Below are 18,985 nucleotides of genomic sequence, written 5' to 3'. Positions count from 1 at the left end.
GCTACCATAAAAGACTATACAACAAAAAATAGCCGACAAGGCATACCAAACTATACATGAGTCGACACCTGTCTATGAGCCTCTAAAGGAAAATAAATGCTCCAACATAGCCAGAACAGGGCCCCGACATACCCATAATGTTTATAACAAAAATGCATACCAAGGCCACGGCAAGTCCGGAGAAGGGATCTCGCCAATCACCGTTGAACTAGACAGCCTACTGTGGTGGGGGAGCTGCACCTGCCTGTCTATCACGACCTGTAGCATGACATGCAGCGTCCACATATAAAAGAATGTCAGTACGAATAAAGTACTGAGTATGTAAGGCAGGGAACCATAAGTACGAACAGTAATGTAAGCAGGGATAGAGAATATACAACTTGTAACATTTGTGTACCTCTGAGGGCTACTGACATGAAATGCATAACACATATGTATATATACATAAACTTCTAAAACATACGCCTCTGTGGGCATCATTATCATCATATCGTACCCGGCCGTAATAGGCTCGGTAAAAAACGTACCCGACCATCATAAGGCTCGGTAGTATTGTACCCGGCCATGTGGATCTCAGTAAATCCCAACTGATCAGTGATTGCATAATAGGTGTCGTACCCGGCCGACTATAGCGTGGCTCGGTAGAGTAAAATAGATACATATATATAATTTATGCTCGACTCATAGAATCACGTTCTAAACCTTTCGGAGTGATATAAGGTTGGTATCCTCTATACACGTTATTAGGACTAACTCTTCACTATGAACCTTATAAGAATCAGAAAGTACCAACAATATTGATAACATAAGAATAAGAGAAGCAACATCAACATCAATCGTTGCATAAGAGGGGAAACAATGTAAGTACTGCTAGCTTCTAAGAGTCTGTATCTTTGGAAGCTCGTTCATTACATTATGTACGATCGGAGTTGTGGAAAAGAAGGAAAGGGATAGCCTCACATACCTTGTATATACTACCCCAATCTCAAGCTATGCAATTGTTACGACTCCTTAGTCTACAATAAGAGAAACGATACTATCATTATCATTTAAGCGTCATAACTATTATGTATCGACCACAACCTATTTTACGATGAAACGGACAACACCTCCCCTATATATATGACTTCACACAATTCAAAACAATCACCAAAAATCCCAAACAACATCAATAATAATCATATTGACCCTCCCAAAACAGTCCATGCACAACCTACTCACTTCATACATACGACGACCACCGTAGTCGTGTCAAACGACCCGGAAATGTTACGAAGAACTACCAGCCCACAACCCTAAATCTATATGGTGTTTTTCCAAACCCTTCCTCCTCCGAAACTCCACAAAACAGTAGTAAAATATGCAGCCCAACAGCAACACAAAACAGTTCACTAGCAGTCCGCTACAAGTGAATTACGCGAACTCACGGCTTCCGATCACCGTCACGTGAGTTCTTACATGTATAGAACAAATTTCCATGAATTAACAGCAGAAAAAATGTATGAAAGAGAGCAGTAAAATTACCTTACTTGTTGGATTACTCAGCCCTTCCCTTGGTTCTTCAAACTCTAAGTTTTACCCCCAATTAGAACTTAAAAGAGAGGGAAAATCGATTAGGGTTTGTGTGGGATTTTTGGGGAGGAGTTGCAGGGGTTCAATTTGGTTTTGAAGGTCTGAAATATGGGTGAAATAACTGAGTTGATAATCCCTTAAAAGTCCCCTCTTGGCCGACTTTGGGGCTTTTAATTTTGTCCTCTCATTTTGGCAAGTAGGTGATGCACCTACTTGTCACCTACCAATCTGCGCAGGCTCACGAAAATATAAATATATCTATACGCTAAGATTGTATTGACAAACAGTTTAATGCGTTGGAAACTAGACTCATAGATATTTGATTTGGTGGGTAGATCACCCCGTAATTCCATCTAAATTGGGAGAAAAGCTTAGTAACATTTGACCTAACGTTTAAGTAAAATTATGAACCTAAGTTGCGACAACTTTTGTCGACTTTTGTTTCATAACTCGTTTGGCTTCAAGACTTATGATACAAATATTATATGATTCAAATACCTTAAAATACGACCTCTTGAGTGTATTAAGCACCTCTAGGTTTACCCAAAAATACGGCTAACAACATCCTTGATTCGTTTAACTTCTTATACTTGTTAACCACCCTTATACACATTTGTATCATTTAAGACCAATAGGATTAACTTCTTATCATCGTCGATCACGCATTCACTTGCGTAGTGTGGTTATGACAACTTATTATTCAAAAATATTCTTTAATTTTTTCTAATAATCAAGAGATAAAAGAGGATAGGTAAAACATAAAAATAATATAAATCACAGTTTGTCCAAAATTAATTCAAGCCAAAATTAAGTCAATAAAGCGACCGTGCTAGAACCACGGGACTCGGAGAATGCCTTATACCTTCTCCCCGGTCAACAAAATTCCTTACCCGAATTTTTTTTTCGCGGACCGATTAAAATAGAGTCAAACCTTCCTTTGACTAGGGATCCAAATAAATGGTGACTTGGAACACCAAAAAAATCAATTCTAAGTGGCGACTCTGAACAATAAAATAATCCTTATTCATATTTTATCACTTAAATTGGAAAAACTCTTTGGCCCATACACATATTATTATTATTTTGAGGGGTAGAAAAGGGGTGTGACAGCTCTGGCGACTCTGTTGGGGACTTACACCAGAATTCGAGCTTGTACATTTTGACTTTTATTTGGCTTTATTAATTTTGTATATATTGTGATTTATATGTGCCTAATGTGCTACATGTTCGCTTTATACTGCGTCGATATTGTTGAACTGTACATATAAACTGTCTTCTCACGCACCCCTCTGAGTCTTCTTGAAATTAAAAATTGGGCATTTGCTTGACATAGCCCGCTTTCTTTGAGATAGCAGAGGTGCTTGTCACCTGGTGAAGGATTTTAGTCACACATGTTTTAGGCGGGGAGCATCACCAGTTAAGCCGGAAAGCAATGCTACCGGTACACTGACCCTCCTCGGCTCGAGTTTTCCGCTCGAGTAAGCTAGTCTAGATACCTTCTTCAATAGGATTTAAACCTAGAAGAACAAACCTCATGTCGGATATCCCTAGTAGGTTCGTTGTATTTGCATCACGTGCATTTGACTTAGCGAAACTCGGCATAGGGGTCGGGTTCGTATAAGACAGATATCCTCTTTGAGACCATCATGTTCACGTATGTGCTACTTGATACATCATTTGGAAGGCTTACTTGTATTGTCGACCGGTTAAAAACAATTAGTTAGTGTAATTATTGAAAATGAAAAAAGAAAAAAAAAGAATAATTCTCCTCGTTTAGTGCAAATAAACCTTTAAAAAAAAGTGTGGTGTGAGTTGTAAAGATTATTTTTCATTAAATATATATATATATATATAAGGGAAAAGTATCCAGTTTTTACCGAACTACGCGGGTCTGATTCTCATCGGATGTGAGATACGTAGGCAAACCTCATCGGTTCCGGCCCCCAATTTTCAAAAAAAAAAACTCAAATATATTTCCCTTTACTTCCTTCTTTAGAAAATAATTTCTTAGAGACCCCAATTTTAAAAAAAATCAAAAAAAAATTCAAAAATATTTTCTTCTTTTTTCTTTTATAAGTCTTTCTTCCACAAAAAAAAAAATCAAAATCAGATTTTTTTTTCCTTCAAAAATCACAAAAAAATAAATAAATGAAAGAAAAAATCGAAAAATCCAAAAACAATTGTTGAATTCCAAAATATTTTTTTTCTGCTTCAGAAGTTTTTCTTTCAAAAATTGAAAACAAATATTTGAAATTGAAAAATATTTTATTTCTTCTTTAGAAGTGTTTTTTTTTTTTTAATTCTTTCTTTCAACAATTCCAAAAACAAAATGAAAAAAAAAATCGCTCTTCTTTAGAAGTCTCACTTTCAACAATTCAATAAAAAATTGAATCTAAAAATAATAATAAATTCTTTCTTCTTTTGAATCCTTTCTTTCTACCAAAAAAAAATCCAAAATCATTTTCCTTGTAGGAGCTTTCGTGGAGTTATTTGTATATGAGTAAAAAATGAGAGTTAGTTTGTGTACTTTATTCCTGATTTTTTCTGAACTACCTAATAATCTGATTCATGCGGCGTCATGATACGTAGGCAATCCCCATCGAATTCGATCATAACCATAGAATTAACTGAGGAAAAAATAAACTAAAAAAAGAGTGACCAAAAAAAAAGGAGAATGCCAAAAAATAAAAAGCGACAGAGACGAAAAAAATCAAGAGTGATTAAATAGAGGTAGAAATAAAATAAAAGAGGTGCATACTTAAAGGGTTAGTTAAGGCCGGGATGAAACATGCAACCGTTCAAACACATGGTAGAAATGTTTAACTCTTTGGTGCATTGCATCCCCAACGTGCGATTTCCTATGTGTTAAATGTCTCAAAACCAACGAGGTTGTGGTGTGAGCAAATTAGTCAGGTTCTGTTCAGGTGGTTGGTTTTGTTGGTATGCAGTGATGAACGCGCAACCTTGCACGTGGCCACAACATTATACACAAAACCGAGCTCCACCTCCCTGAAATGCACATCCTTACCCAGCTCCATATAATCCCCAACCAAATGATCTCCGATACAATCCTCGCCCAAGAGAGTCTTTCAGAAAGAATCAGTTCACCCCTATTGGTGAATCGTATTCAAGCTTGTTCCAAAAGCTAATCAGGCTAGATCTATTGCAGCCAGTGGCCCCGAAATGGCCGAACCCTGAGTCCCCCTCGCACCGAGCTGATGTTAGATGTGAATACCACTTTAGAGCAGTGGGACACAGTACAGAGGACCGTTGGACCCTCAAAAGGGTAGTTGAAGATTTGATTGAAACTGAAAGAATCGTTTTTCGGGATGAAGAAGCTTCTGATGTGATGAACAATCTGTTGCCTGCCCACAACATTGGGCCAATGGTCAGAATGATTTGTGAAGCTGAGGAATTTGATCCGGCACCGAAGGCCGTTGCAGCCTTTGCCGAGATAGAAGAAAAGCCAAAAATGGTCGCCAAGCATGAAAGTTCCCCATCAAACGGGAGTCTTAGTGGCCAGTCTTGCTATCCTTTCTGCATCCGGATTATCTCAGGGTGTGATCCGAATTTTTTGCCTTATTGTCTTACATTCTGATGCAAACCCTTCTATCTTCAAAAAATTGAAAAAAAAAATCAAATAAAAAAAAATCAAAAATCAAATGAAATTAATATTTTTTTTTCCAGGAATGTCTCTTTTCTTAATCTTGTCATTTTTCTTTCTTATTCTCTTTTTAGTTCTGTTAAATGCAGATTTCAATAACATGACATGCTTGCGGACTTCATGCCCAGATCCTAAAAGCTGTCAGGCCTCGAAATAATGAATCAAGGATTAGATCGCAATGAAGATAAAGTTTAAGGAAATAAAATAAAGAGTTGGAACAACTGAAGGAAAATTGGTTCCCGGATTGGAAAGGTCTGTACATTACAACAAGAGTACTACCAAAAGAGTGCGTCGCACTGGGGATACATCGAAGGAAATGTCCCTAAAATAACTGTCAATGCAAATGTAGTCAAAAGGTACTATGTTGGATCCTCCATATAGTGCTAATATTCTCCAATTGGGATGACGAAGGCTTTCATTCTCGCTAACCAAACACTATCAACCCTTTGCAAATCGTTTGAGCCGGCTCCCATTCTTTGAACACCCTCTTTGGAACCTGAAAGTGTTATTGAAAAATAAAATGAAAAAAAAAAAAATGTACAAAAAAAGAGGAAGAAAAGACAAAGAAAAAGAAAAATAAAAGAGGAAAAGGAAAGGAAAAAGAAAGAGCAAACAAAACAAAACAGAAAAACGAAAGAAAAAAAAGTTTCCTGAACTATGTTCGACTTGATTCCGAAAGGATATGTAGGCAACCTCTCTCTGGGGTTCAGTCACACCAAAATAAAAATCCAAATTCCCCCAAAAGTGAAACTGGGGCAAATGTTGTAATGGTCCGACGATGATCCCGCCTGAATGGTTTCAAAGTTGTAATTTGATCCAAATCATTTTTACCCAAATCCTTTCAAGTCATTCCGATCAATCGGTGAGAATGTTCAAGGAAGAGAGAATACAACTACTTGGATCCGATGCAATAAAAATGAGAGAAATAAAATGAGAGAGTCTTATTGGTAAAAACTCACACGGGCACCATGAGGCGATGGTAAGAAGAGAAATGAAAAATAAGAGAGTATTGTTAGTGAAAAATCGTAAAGAGCACTATAAGGCGAGAAGAAAAATGAGAGAGGTCAGCTCGAGAAAACCCGCAAAGGGCGCCCCTGATTGAAAAGAGGATCCTCACAGCCATCGGCACCGACAGAGTCCTGTCAAGGTTTCTCGATTTTGAGGAAAAAATTGTGATGAATTTCTGAGAGTCGGACGGTTTACACAGATCAGGCATCCAGTCCAAAAGGCATGTCATGTTCATTGAAGTCCGCATGTACTCCAGATAAGTCCTTCTTTCCTTTCTCCGAAAGGGACACTTCTTGTTTTAAACTCATTCTCCATTCCATTGTTTGTTTTCTTTGAATCCATTTCGGTCTAACATTGTTCCAAAACTAAGACAAAGAAAGGATGGCAAGACTGATTTATAGGGTTCTCATTTGGCGCGAGCTAATGTGCAGAAAGGCACCCAGCCTCGTACGGGCATCAAATTGACCCCGACTAGCCACGTCGGCCGATGCTTCGAAATCAAAACTGTTGGAAAGAGAAAATCAAATGGAGTGTCTATAAAGGCAAATGAAGTTGAAAAGGTTGAGTCCCACGTGGCTAACCGTCTCGGCAAAGAGTTGAAAAAAGCCAAGGCATCCCAAATGCTCTGAATTTGAAGTTGGGAGAAAGAAGCCAGAAAAGAAAGGCCAACGAAGGCGAAATAAAATTGGAAAAGGTTAAGTCCCACGTGACTGGCCGTTGCAGCAAAGTTTGAGGAGCCGAAAGTTCCCCAATGCTCCGAAGAAAAGAAAAAAAAAATGATGAAAAAAAGAATATAAAAAAATAAAAAAAATAAAGAGAAATCAGAAGGAAAAGGCCTACGAAGGCAAGATAAAGTCGAAAAGGTTGAGTTCCACCAACCAATCATCATGACAAAGTCTAGATAAGCTAGAGTTTCTCCAGAGTCAGAACGGCAATCGGTATTCAGGAAGCAACCAATTTCAGTTGAAAGGGCTGAGATCAAATGATCAAAACAATCAAGGCCACAAAACCAACCACCACTTTAAAACTCATTCTTTGTTTGAAGCAGGAATAAAGCATGCAGAATGGTGATTCTAAAAGAAGGAATGTCACCAAACGTAAGCTCCTTAAAATCTCCATTTTCTTTTACTTTTGGCATACATCACTATTGTTCACACCTCCTATATTTATGTAGCTTAACCCAGGTAGAACCGTTTCACCTAGGGGGATCCGGCTCGTAGTTCCGGGTAGAAGTACTCTTCGATCAGGTTATTTTTACGCAGCTTAACCCAGGTAGAACCTTTTCGCCTAGGGGGATCCAGCTCATAGTTCCGGGTAGAGTACTCTTCGCTCAGGTTGTTTTACATAGTTTAACCCAGGTAGAACCTTTTCAGCTAGGGGGATCCAGCTCATAGTTCCGGGTAGAAGCACTCTTCGCTCAGGTTGTTTTACATAGCTTAACCCAGGTAGAACCTTTTTACCTAGGGGGATCCAGCTCATATTCCGAGTAGAAGTACTATTCGCTCAAGGTGTTTTATGTAGCTTAACCCAGGTAGAATCGTTTCGCCTAGGGGGATCCAGCTCATATATTCCGAGTAGAAGTACTATTCGCTCAAGGTGTTTTACGTAGCTTAACCCAGGTAGAACCGTTTCGCCTAGGGGGATCTAGCTCATAGTTTCCGGGTAGAAGTACTCTTCGCTCAGGTTATTTTTACGCAGCTTAACCCAGGTAGAACCTTTTCGCCTAGGGGGATCTAGCTCATAGTTCCGGGTAGAGTACTCTTCGCTCAGGTTGTTTTACATAGCTTAACCCAGGTAGAACCTTTTTACCTAGGGGGATCCAGCTCATATTCCGAGTAGAAGTACTATTCGCTCAAGGTGTTTTATGTAGCTTAACCCAGGTAGAATCGTTTCGCCTAGGGGGATCCAGCTCATATATTCCGAGTAGAAGTACTATTCGCTCAAGGTGTTTTACGTAGCTTAACCCAGGTAGAACCGTTTTGCCTAGGGGGATCTAGCTCATAGTTTTCAGGTAGAAGTACTCTTCACTCAGGGTGTTTTACGTAGCTTAACCAAGGTAGAACCATTTCTCCTATGGGGATTCAGCTCATAGTTTCCGGGTAGAATTACTCTTCGCTTAGGGTGTTTTACGTAGCTTAACCTAGGTAGAACCATTTCGCCTAGGGGGGATCTAGCTCATAGTTTCCGGGTAGAAGTACTCTTCGCTCAGGCTGTTTTACGTAGCTTAACCCAGGTAGAACCGTTTTTCCTAGGGGGATCTAGCTCATAATTTCCGGGTAGAAGTACTCTTCGCTCAAGGTGTTTTACGTAGCTTAACCCAGGTAGAACCGTTTCTCCTAGGGGGATCTAGCTCATAGTTTCCGGGTAGAAGTACTCTTCGCTCAGGGTGTTTTACGTAGCTTAACCCAGGTAGAACCGTTTCGACTAGGGGGATCTAGCTCATAGTTTTCGGGTAGAAGTACTCTTCGCTCAGGGTGTTTTACGTAGCTTAACCCAGGTAGAATCGTTTCGCCTAGGGGGATCTAGTTCGTAGTTCCGGGTAGAAGTAATCTTCGCTCAAGTTGTTTAAATACAGTTTAACTCAGATCGAACTGTTTCGCCTAGAGGGATTCAACACTTTCTCGATAATACATGGTGCTAACACCCGATTCTATTTCCTTTCAGTAAGAGAGGGTACCAGCCTATGATTACATTTCCTTTCAGTTGCACAAGGTACCGATCCCTGGTTAAACTATCCTTCGTTACCAAATTTTATCTCTTTCAGCTAGTTTATACTACTGTTTCTATCTGCCTTTTCAATAAATTAGATAATTTGCAGATTTCTCTAATAACTCATAGAATTTTCCTAGTGCCAGACTAGGGCAGAAAAATTTTGTTCATTTTTGTTTGTCTTTGATGGCTTTGCAGGCTCTGCCGTATAGCACAAGTAACGATTAAAGCTTGCAGTTTCAGTTTCTCATCAGAAGAAAGAAATCCTTCGATCATAAGATAATTGGAGTTTAACTTTGATAATATGTCAGCAGCCCAGCTTCTCAAGATTCATCTTCTCAAATTCTGATCTAGAAAGCAAGCCATCGAGATTGAGTCATAATTTTTTCTTCAAAAGAATTAAGATCCAATCTAAGGTCAACTCAAGCGAGCAGGTCAAGAATCAAGATTTGACTCTAGAAGGAACGTGGATAGGAATTTTTGTACTCTTAGTTTGCAGACAAATGTAGTGCTCTTCTCTTTTTCTTTTGATGTAAGAAGCAGTAACGGTAAGAGTAACAACAACAGCAACATCAGTCTTAACTCCAGTGTCTGGTAGTCCCACCTACCAAATTTTCCCAGAACTACACTGACCTAATTCCTTTATAACCAAGGATATATAGGCAACCTCAGAAGCAAGGTTCGGTCACCACCTTTTTCAAAATGCTTCCACTAGAGTGAATGTGAGCAAAATACTATCCATGTCATTTATTTATCTTTGCACGAAAACTCTTTAAATGCCTAATTTTTGCCTTATATATATATATATAATATGTATGTGTGTGTGTGTTTGTTCTTATTTGTGTATGTATAGGTTTTAAGAGTTGAGTAATGGTTTGATAAATGGGGTAGGGTTTGGGCTAGTGTAATTTAATTAAAATTATGCCAAAATTGGCCCAAAATTTGAGCCCAAAGAGCCCAAACCCGGTCCAAAAGAGGGCTGCCAAGAAGAGCTTAAAACGGCGTAGTTTTGTCTTGAAACTACGTCGTTTTGGTTAAGTGACAAGATTCAATCTCATCCACCCATCTTGATTTAATCCAACGGTCCTAGTTTGATCTTCATCCTAGATATTTAAAGCCTAAAATCCCCAAATTTGCCTCATTTCCCCATTATTTCCTCTCTCTTCTTTCCCTCTCATCACTCTCTCTTCTCTCTCTCCCAAGACCGGTGGCGTCCGACCTCCAATCCGCCCTAAAATTTTACCATATAATCTCCAACACCTCCTCTTTCCATATCTCCAAACCAAATCCTAAAAAAATCCTTCAAACTCTTTGAATCTTAGATCTAGGAAACTTTCCCGTCACTTATTTGCCCAAATTCTTGAAGCTCCAACCACTACCACCCCAAAATACCTACATCAATGGATAGAGCTCCTCAAGACCTAGCTATTGATGTCAATTCTACCCCAAAAATCCGGCGACCAAATACCGACCTAATTCCGGCGACCTCCCGGAACACCCTCTTTAGCATACCACCATTTTTCGGCCTTTTGATGTGTAAAATGGTAAAATATTATTCTTTTTCATGGCTGATTTTTTATTTTTATTTTTAATTTTCAGATTTTATTTTTGTCTATTATTAATTATTTTAGCATTAGTTTTTGAAGTTTGAAATGTTAAATTTTCTGTTTTTGCACTTGTTGAAGTAGTAAAATAGTTTTGTATTGATAAAAGTGAGGTAATGAAAAATACTTAAGAGTATATGGTACTTGTTTGGTTGTTTGTTTACTGCTTCAAGACTCTTTGAGTACAACACTCAAAAGTCAAATTGTTTGGTAAGAAAATGTAGACCTTTGGACATTATTTGAATAAAGTCTATCTTTGAATAGTGGAGAGCAGATTTTGTTTGAAATACTTGACAAGATTTGAACTAGAAAGTCTGGTTTTTTGAATTTAAGAGTAGATTTTGTAGAAAAATCTGTCAAAAAATTGATTTTTAATTTTTTGAAATAGCTGGTTATTTTGATATATAGAGGGGGATTTTTTTTAAATTGTTTGTCACAAAAACAAAAACAAAATAGCAGTTGAACACATGAAAAGTAAGCTGAAATGGTGAGCTTTGGGAGTGAATCTTAGAGTGCAAACTTTTAAAAAAGTACAAGTCCTCTTTAGAGTTCGTTTCTGGGTTCCCTCTCTAAGTTTTCGGGTTGTTTTAACACGGATTTGCTGCTGGTTTTGCTGCTGGTTTTATGCTGCTTTAGTTGCTGAACTATTGTTTATTCTTTTTCTACCAGGTAATCCTTTAAGACTCGTAATGTACGTATTTTTAGCAATGGGAACAACTTGAACATGCTGCACCATTTAAATGTGTTTGATGTGATGAATAGTTTGACAACAAAAGAGCTTGTATGTTATTGTTATGTATCAAGCATGTGATAATGTGAATATAGTCCTTCATAATACTTGAATATTGAGTTGTAAATTTTTGAATGGGATATGTAAGTCGTTTATGGATTTTTTTAAAGCATGTTTTCACGCTATTATATCCGAGTAATAATGCTAAGTATGTCATGAATGACTTTAGGTTTATAACATATAGCATGAGTTCGTTTTAGTTGCTGAAATTTCACAGCCAACATATGCTTGTAGAAATGGCCGGATTTGCAAAAATGGCTATTTTTGTAAAGTGGGCGTTTATATAATTGTGACTATGTAGTTAATGGTCATGAACTCAAACTAAGTAAAGAGCTAAGATTGTATCAACTTTGGGCCTTATTGAATCAAAGATAAAAGTTGACTCATTTACCTTTAAACAACAAAATTACCCCTTTTCTTCTATATAGCATTGGGCCAATTGAAGTTCATTTTGGCCCATTTTAATAATAAATTCCAGCAGCCTAAAAGCTCCATACAAGCTGGCCCATTTTTTTTAACAAGAAGTTGGCTCATTTCTTTTGAAATAGATAAAGTTGGTCCAACATTTATTTGCATAATTTTTTCCAACTATATAGCTCGAAAAAATAATAATAATAATAATATCAGATTTTTCTACTATTTTAATTAACTAGTTTCCCTTTAATTAATTTAAACGTTAGGCAAATAGTAGGTGCGCTTTAACTTCACGGACTCACTTGTGTAGCATGACGCTTAACTTTTAATAAGTTAATTCATCAATTTCATGTCATATTCAATAGTTTTAATTAATTTATAAATCTTTTGTCATAATCACGAATTCTCTTGCGTAGCATGGTAGTGACATTTAATAAATTTTCTGAAAAAAAGAGGGTTAATGTTTCCTCCAACACAATTGCAGCAATTTTTCAAAAGTAAATAACGTGTTAACAATCGTCTGTCATGACTGCGGATTCGCTTGCATAGCGCCGTTATGAATAAATAATAAATTTTGTCGATCACGCATTCGCTTGCGTAGTGTGGTTATGACATTTTATTATTCAAAAATATTCTTTAATTTTTTCTAATAATCAAGAGATAAAAGAAGATAGGTAAAACATGAAAATAATTAAATTACAGTTTGTCCAAAATTAATTCAAGCCAAAATTAAGTCAATAAAGCGACCGTGCTAGAACCACGGGACTCGGGGAATGTCTTATACCTTCTCCCCGGTCAACAGAATTCCTTACCCAAACTTTATTTTTGCGAACCGATTAAAATAGAGTCAAACCTTCCTTGGGATCCAAATAAATGGTGACTTGGAACACCAAAAAAATCAATTTTAAGTGGTGACTCTGAACAATAAAATAATCCCTATTCATATTTTGTCACTTTAATTGGAAAAACTCTTTGGCCCATATACATATTATTATTATTATTTTGAGGGGTAGAAAAGGGGTGCGACAAGCGAGATGAGAAGGAATGGATGGCTTTATGTCAAATAGTAGGTAAATTGATTTTGATATATTACAAAAAAATACTTACGCAAGGAACCTTGTCATACATTTAGTTGCTCCGAAAATGCATTTATTCAAGAGATATTAAGAGGAAATGAGACTCGTTATAAAAATTTCGATTGAGGAAGTCAGTATTTGTTGATCTATGAATAACTTAACTGAAAAGCATGAGCTTAAACCCACACGCGGAATATTTATACAAATGTTAGGCATGTTCTTGATGACATGTGTACATGGAGCTGGAAATCGATTGATACTGAAAATCTTTCAACATTCGGGAGAAACAATTCATAGACATTTTCATAGTGTTTTAAAGGTCATTTGTGAGCTTGCAAGAGATATTATAAGACCACATCCAAATTATAATGATGGTGCAGGAGCTTACAAGCCATATATCTCCCTTTCTTTAGAGTAAGTAATAATTTTACATAATTTTTTTTATTAAACTTATAACTTAACTTTTATAAGTATTACTAACTTAAGTTATATTATACTTGTATATGTATATAGGGTTGTATTGTAGCACTTGATGGCACACATGTTAAAGCAAGATTACCGCAAGATCAAGATATATCATATTTTGGACGTAAAGGTTATCCGACTCAAAAAATTCTTGATGTCGTAGATTTTAATGTGTTTTATATTTGCATGGGCTGGGTGGGAAGCAGCAGATCACGTTAATCGTATATTTGGTGAGGCCTTTCGTAGACCAGAACTCAACTTTCCACGTCCAATTGGAAATAAGTATTATCAAGTTGATGTAGGATATCCGCACATGAAGGGATATATGGCTCCATACAAAGGAGATAATGTGAGATACTACCTAGCACAATTATGATCAGTGCAACAAGATAATTGCAAGAACCAAGAGGGCGAATTGAAAATTTTAACTATTTGCATTCTTCTTCTAGAAATATTGTAGAGCGCATATTTGGGGTCTGGAAAGCAAGATGATATATTTTGCAAGACATGTCTTTCTATCACATTGACACTCAAACAGACATCGTACTTGCTACTATGGCCATTCATAACTATATTAGAAAGAAATGCAATATGGATGATATATTCCGAGTAGCTGAGAATGAGAGATATGTTCCATCTGTTGATCCTGATGTTGGTACATCTCCGAGAACTAATAACAATATAAATACAAAAATTGTGGAAGAGCAAAGTGATCTCGTTTGGATAGGTCTTCGTGATTTGATTGCTAATGAAATTTATGAAGCTTGATACTTGTAATTGTAGAGTAAAAACACTAGCTGGTTATGATCAGCAACACGCTTTAAAAGGTTATTTTGCTTAGACATTTGTTAAATTTATTGAAATGTTTTTATTATTTTTGCATTTTTGTAAGGTGCACAATGATATAAAAGGGCAATTCATATCCAAAAACAAGATTCTTTCAAGTTTCACATCAAGAGAGAAATTTTTTCTGTGTATTTGTCCGCATATAAGTCAATGGTTACCATACCAGAAAAGTAAATACCTAGAGGAAGATAGAAAAGTCGCTTTCCTGCAAAAAAAATGGCATAAAAAGAAAGGAGCATTACAACATGTTATTCTAGCAAACATACAATTATAATGGAATTAAGGTTGCATACTGGATCGACTTCTACTGGCTTCCAAAAAGAGGAGCTAATGCCATAATGAGCTTCCTTCTATTTTCAATGGATGTAACCGCATCTTTAATCTATCAAGAGTAAATGGACAAAAAGGGAAAGAAGAATTCAACAAAATAATTTGATATTTTAAAAAGGTTGAGACTTTTATGAAAATTTATTTGATTGAAAGTGGTGAAAAATGAGCATTCAAGAATTATATTTATAAAATTATCTAAAGTAATCAATTAAATTAAAATATAAATTATTTTTTATTTGCATTAATTCAGAATTAAATATATTGCAGTAATCAGCTCCTTTATAATGTTAACAGCTTTAAGGATATTTTTGTCATTTTAACAGCAAAAAAGTGCTTACCAACACTTGTTTACCAAACATTTCAACAACTTTTTTTAAGTTTCAGCACTTATATCCAAACAGGTAACTGCTTGTTTATAAAACAAGCTCTAACACTTAAAAATTGCTTTTAAAAACTACTTTTTTCCAGCTAATCCAAACGGGCTCTATGTTGGTGGACTAAGGATGGCAAACGATCCGGGCCCGGTTCTAAACGGGCCTCGCGGGCCAGGCCTAAACGGTCCGTTTCTAAGTGGGCCATGGCTTCGTGGGTCGAATTTAAATGGTTCCGGGCTTCGTGGGCTATTAGGTGTAACCAGCTCGAGACCACGAACTAATGGTCCCGGGCTATGTGGGCCGGGCATGATCCTAAACGGGCCTAAGTGTCACGACCCAAAAATCTCTCCAAAGAAGTCGTGATGGCACCTAGTCTCTAAAGTAGGTAAGCCTAACATTTACCGTAATAATATATGTATTTACTAACTTTAAATTAAATTACTCTGAACAAAATACAATTCCAAAAACCGGTAGTACAAGTCATAAGCCTTTCTAGGAGTGGTCATACAACATAAATACATCACTATTCCGAAACAATGGAACATATGGAAATAAGCTCAATTGAAGGTGACTCCAAGGACTGCGAACGTTGCAGCAGGTTTACAATGAGTCTCCACCGCAATGAACAACTACTATCGATCAAATACCTGGATCTGTACACAAAAATGTACAGAAGTGTAGTATCAGCACAACCGATCCCATGTGCTGGTAAGTGCCTAGCCTAACCTCGGCGAAGTAGTGACGAGACTAGGACCAGACTACCAAATAAACCTGTGTAATATAGCGTACAAAAATAATAGGAAGCAGATAATAATGGTGGCAATAATGATCAACCAATGATATAAATAGCAGGCAACAAGAACAACATAAATGTTTCTCAACAAATAATAAATACAAGTGCAATTAATTAATCAAGTTTTTCAAATATAACTCTTTCGCCTATAAACCCTTCAAGTAATAATCTCTAAGATAATATGCTTTTCAATAAATATATTGTGAATATATTTCCTTTCAATAAATATCTTTCCAATAAGTATCTTTCGAATAAAATTCTTTTGAGTAAAGGTCACATTGTGACGCCTCATTCACTTAACATAAAGTAGAGTACAACTTCCAACCCAATTAGGAAATCAACAAGAAAATATGAAGTTTTCTTTGAAATCATTTGATAAAGAAAATACTCTTTTCAATTAAATTACAATATCGAATGAGTCATTACCTTTAATGCGAGAAATTAATAAATCAAAACATAGTAGAAATTCCTTTTTAAGTAAAGTACGACCTCAAACGGTTTATGAAAACTTTAGTTGAGAAATTAATTGAGTTAAAAAAAAAACTGTACAATTGTTGAATTTTGAAGTATTGAACATATAAAAAAATAAGGTGAAATACTGTAATCACTATAGATTCCAACACATAGGATCACAACAGTAAAGGGATCTAAATAGTTAATACACTTGAATTGTTAATAGCAGGTAAACACAGCAAATAGAAAGTGCACGGCATCACCCTTCGTGCTTTAACACTCTCTCACCAAAATAATACACGGCATCACCCTTCGTGCTTTAACACTCTCTCACCAAAATAATACACGGCATCAACCTTCGTGTTTTACACTCTTCCTCACCCAAGCAACAAACACAAGGCAAATAGGGCAAGAGAATTTATAACATCGAAATAAAATCAAGTAACAACAGAAAATCAGTAAATAAACGTAAAGGACAACATAACTCAATTAGAATCAGGAAAAATCAAGGACAAGTGCACGACATCACCCTTCGTGCTTTTACTCTCGTCCTCACCATAAGGATCAATATAAACTGCACGGCATCACCCTTCGTGTTTTTACTCTCATCCTCACTGTAAAATCAATGTAATTTGTCACGGAATTGTACATCGTGCGGCACGGCATCACCCTTCGTGCTTTTACTCTCATCCTCACTGTAAAATCAATGTAATTGGCACGGAATTGTACATTGTAGCACGACATCACCCTTCGTGCTTTATCACTCTTCCTCACCATATGAATAATATAAATGTGCACGGCATTACCCTTCGTGCTTTATCACTCTTCCTCACCCAAGCAACAATCACAAAGTAATTTGGGCAAGGGAAAATCAAAAATATCACAATGAAACCCCGGAAAGGGAAACAATATCATGAATAATAACGTCCCGGCAAGGGAGAGAATATCAACGCAACAATATCCCGGCAAGGGAGATAATATCATCAACCTCTTCTCTTTTTCACATTTACTTCACAACTCGATTCACAACTTGAGCCAATGCTCTATAATGTTCAACAATTCTATTCTTAGCTTGAGCAAATGCTCTACCATGTTCAACAATTCAATTCTTAACTTGAGTCAATGCTCTACCATGTTCAACAATTAACCATAATACTTCCACAAGTTATATTCCTCAATAGAAATTATCATATAGAGCATAAACAATACGAAACGGAATCATATTAATCATAGTATAAGACTCACGGGCATGCTTGACACCAGCGTATAGATGCTCGTCACCATGCCTATACGTCGTACTCAACAATTAACACATAGAAAATAGGACACAACTCCTAATCCCTCAAGCTAAGGTTAGACCAAACACTTACCTCGCTTTGCAACCAATTAGAAATTCCAACAAGCCTTTGCCTCGCGAATTCGTGCTCGAATTCTCAAATCTAGTCATAAACAATTCGATTCAGTCAATAAAAATTATAGAAATTAATTCCATATGAAATTCTATATTTTCCATTAAAAATCCGAAATTGCACTAAATATTCTCTCGTGGGGCCCACATTTCGAAACCCGACAAAAATTACGGAATATGAAACCTCATCCAACCACGAGTTCAACCATACCAATTTTACTAAAATCCGACATCAACTCGACCCTCAAATCTTCAAATTAAACCAAGGGGGTTTTCAAGATTTTCTCAACTAAAATCACCAATTAAATGCCAAAACTAGTAATAGATTCGGGTAATCTAATCAAAATTAAGTTAAGAACACTTCCCCCATTGTTTTCTCTGAAAATCTCCCAAAAATAGCCTCTTCCCGAGCTCTAATTCGACAAAAATGGAAAATGGGACAAAGTCCCATTTTCAGAAATAAATGTTCTGTCCAGAATTCGGAGTACTGTTCACGCGTTTTTACTGTTCACGGCTGTTCACGGGGGTACTGTACACGGTACTGTTCACGGGGTACTGTTCACATACTGTAAAAGAAAATTCAGCAGCCTTTTTATATCCGTTAACCTTCCGAAATTCACCTGAGGCCCTCGGAACCTCAACAAAATACACCAATAAGTCCTAAAACATAATACAGACTTAGTCGAAATCTCAAATCGCATCAAATAATGCTAAAACTGTGAATCACACCCCAATTCAAGCTTAATGAAACTAAGAACATTCAACTTCTATATTCGATGCAAAAACCTATCAAATCAAGTCCGATTGACTTCAAATTTTGCACACAAGTCATAAATGACATTATGAAGCTCCGAAAATTTTCAGAACTGGATTCCGACCCCGATATCAAAAAGTCAACTCTCGGTCAAATTTTTCCAAAAATCTACTATTTTCCAACTTTCGCCAAAATGCGCTGAATTGTCCTACGGACTTCCAAATACAAATCCGAACATCCTCATAAGTCCAAAATCACCATATGAATTTATTGGAAGCATCAAAATTCCCTTCCGGGGTCTTTTTCTCAAAAGTCAAATCTCGAGTTAAACTTAAGAAATCTTTAGCCTTAGATTTCTAGAGTCTCCCCTGTAATTGGGCCTATCCACCTGCCAGAGTAACACCAAAACAACTCCTAATAACACATCCACACCTCAACAAATCACCACAATGTATTTATCAATAATACCAATCTCCGTATTACAAGAGTGACACTATCATAAAGATATTTCGACATGAAACACATCATATGTATGACCTTAACCACATCTCTGGTTTTAATAGAGGTACATAATCGATTACAAAATTGTCAATTAACCTCATGCCAACAAATCTCATTTCAAACCTCCATTTTCTAACAACGAGGCATGAAGATCTTATAATTACTTACCCGAAGTAACGAGTCACAATTTAACGCCACCTGGGCTCTCACCTTGTAGGCGAAAA

The 18,985-nt window shown here is 36.7% G+C and overlaps 1 long non-coding RNA gene across 1 annotated transcript; it reads left to right on the top strand.

The window, feature by feature from the left end:
• The first annotated feature begins 10,115 nt into the window (after positions 1–10,115).
• LOC104220641 (uncharacterized) lies at positions 10,116–11,456 on the top strand. The gene is made up of 2 exons (XR_709552.1): positions 10,116–10,497; positions 11,227–11,456. It is a non-coding gene; the product is annotated as an uncharacterized lncRNA (long non-coding RNA).
• The last annotated feature ends 7,529 nt before the right edge of the window (positions 11,457–18,985 follow it).

Source organism: Nicotiana sylvestris, chromosome 2 (assembly GCF_000393655.2).
Source record: "Nicotiana sylvestris chromosome 2, ASM39365v2, whole genome shotgun sequence".
Lineage (NCBI taxonomy): Eukaryota > Viridiplantae > Streptophyta > Magnoliopsida > Solanales > Solanaceae > Nicotiana > Nicotiana sylvestris.
The sequence above is the reverse complement of the archived record's forward strand: the minus strand, read 5'-3'. Positions and strand labels throughout refer to the sequence as shown.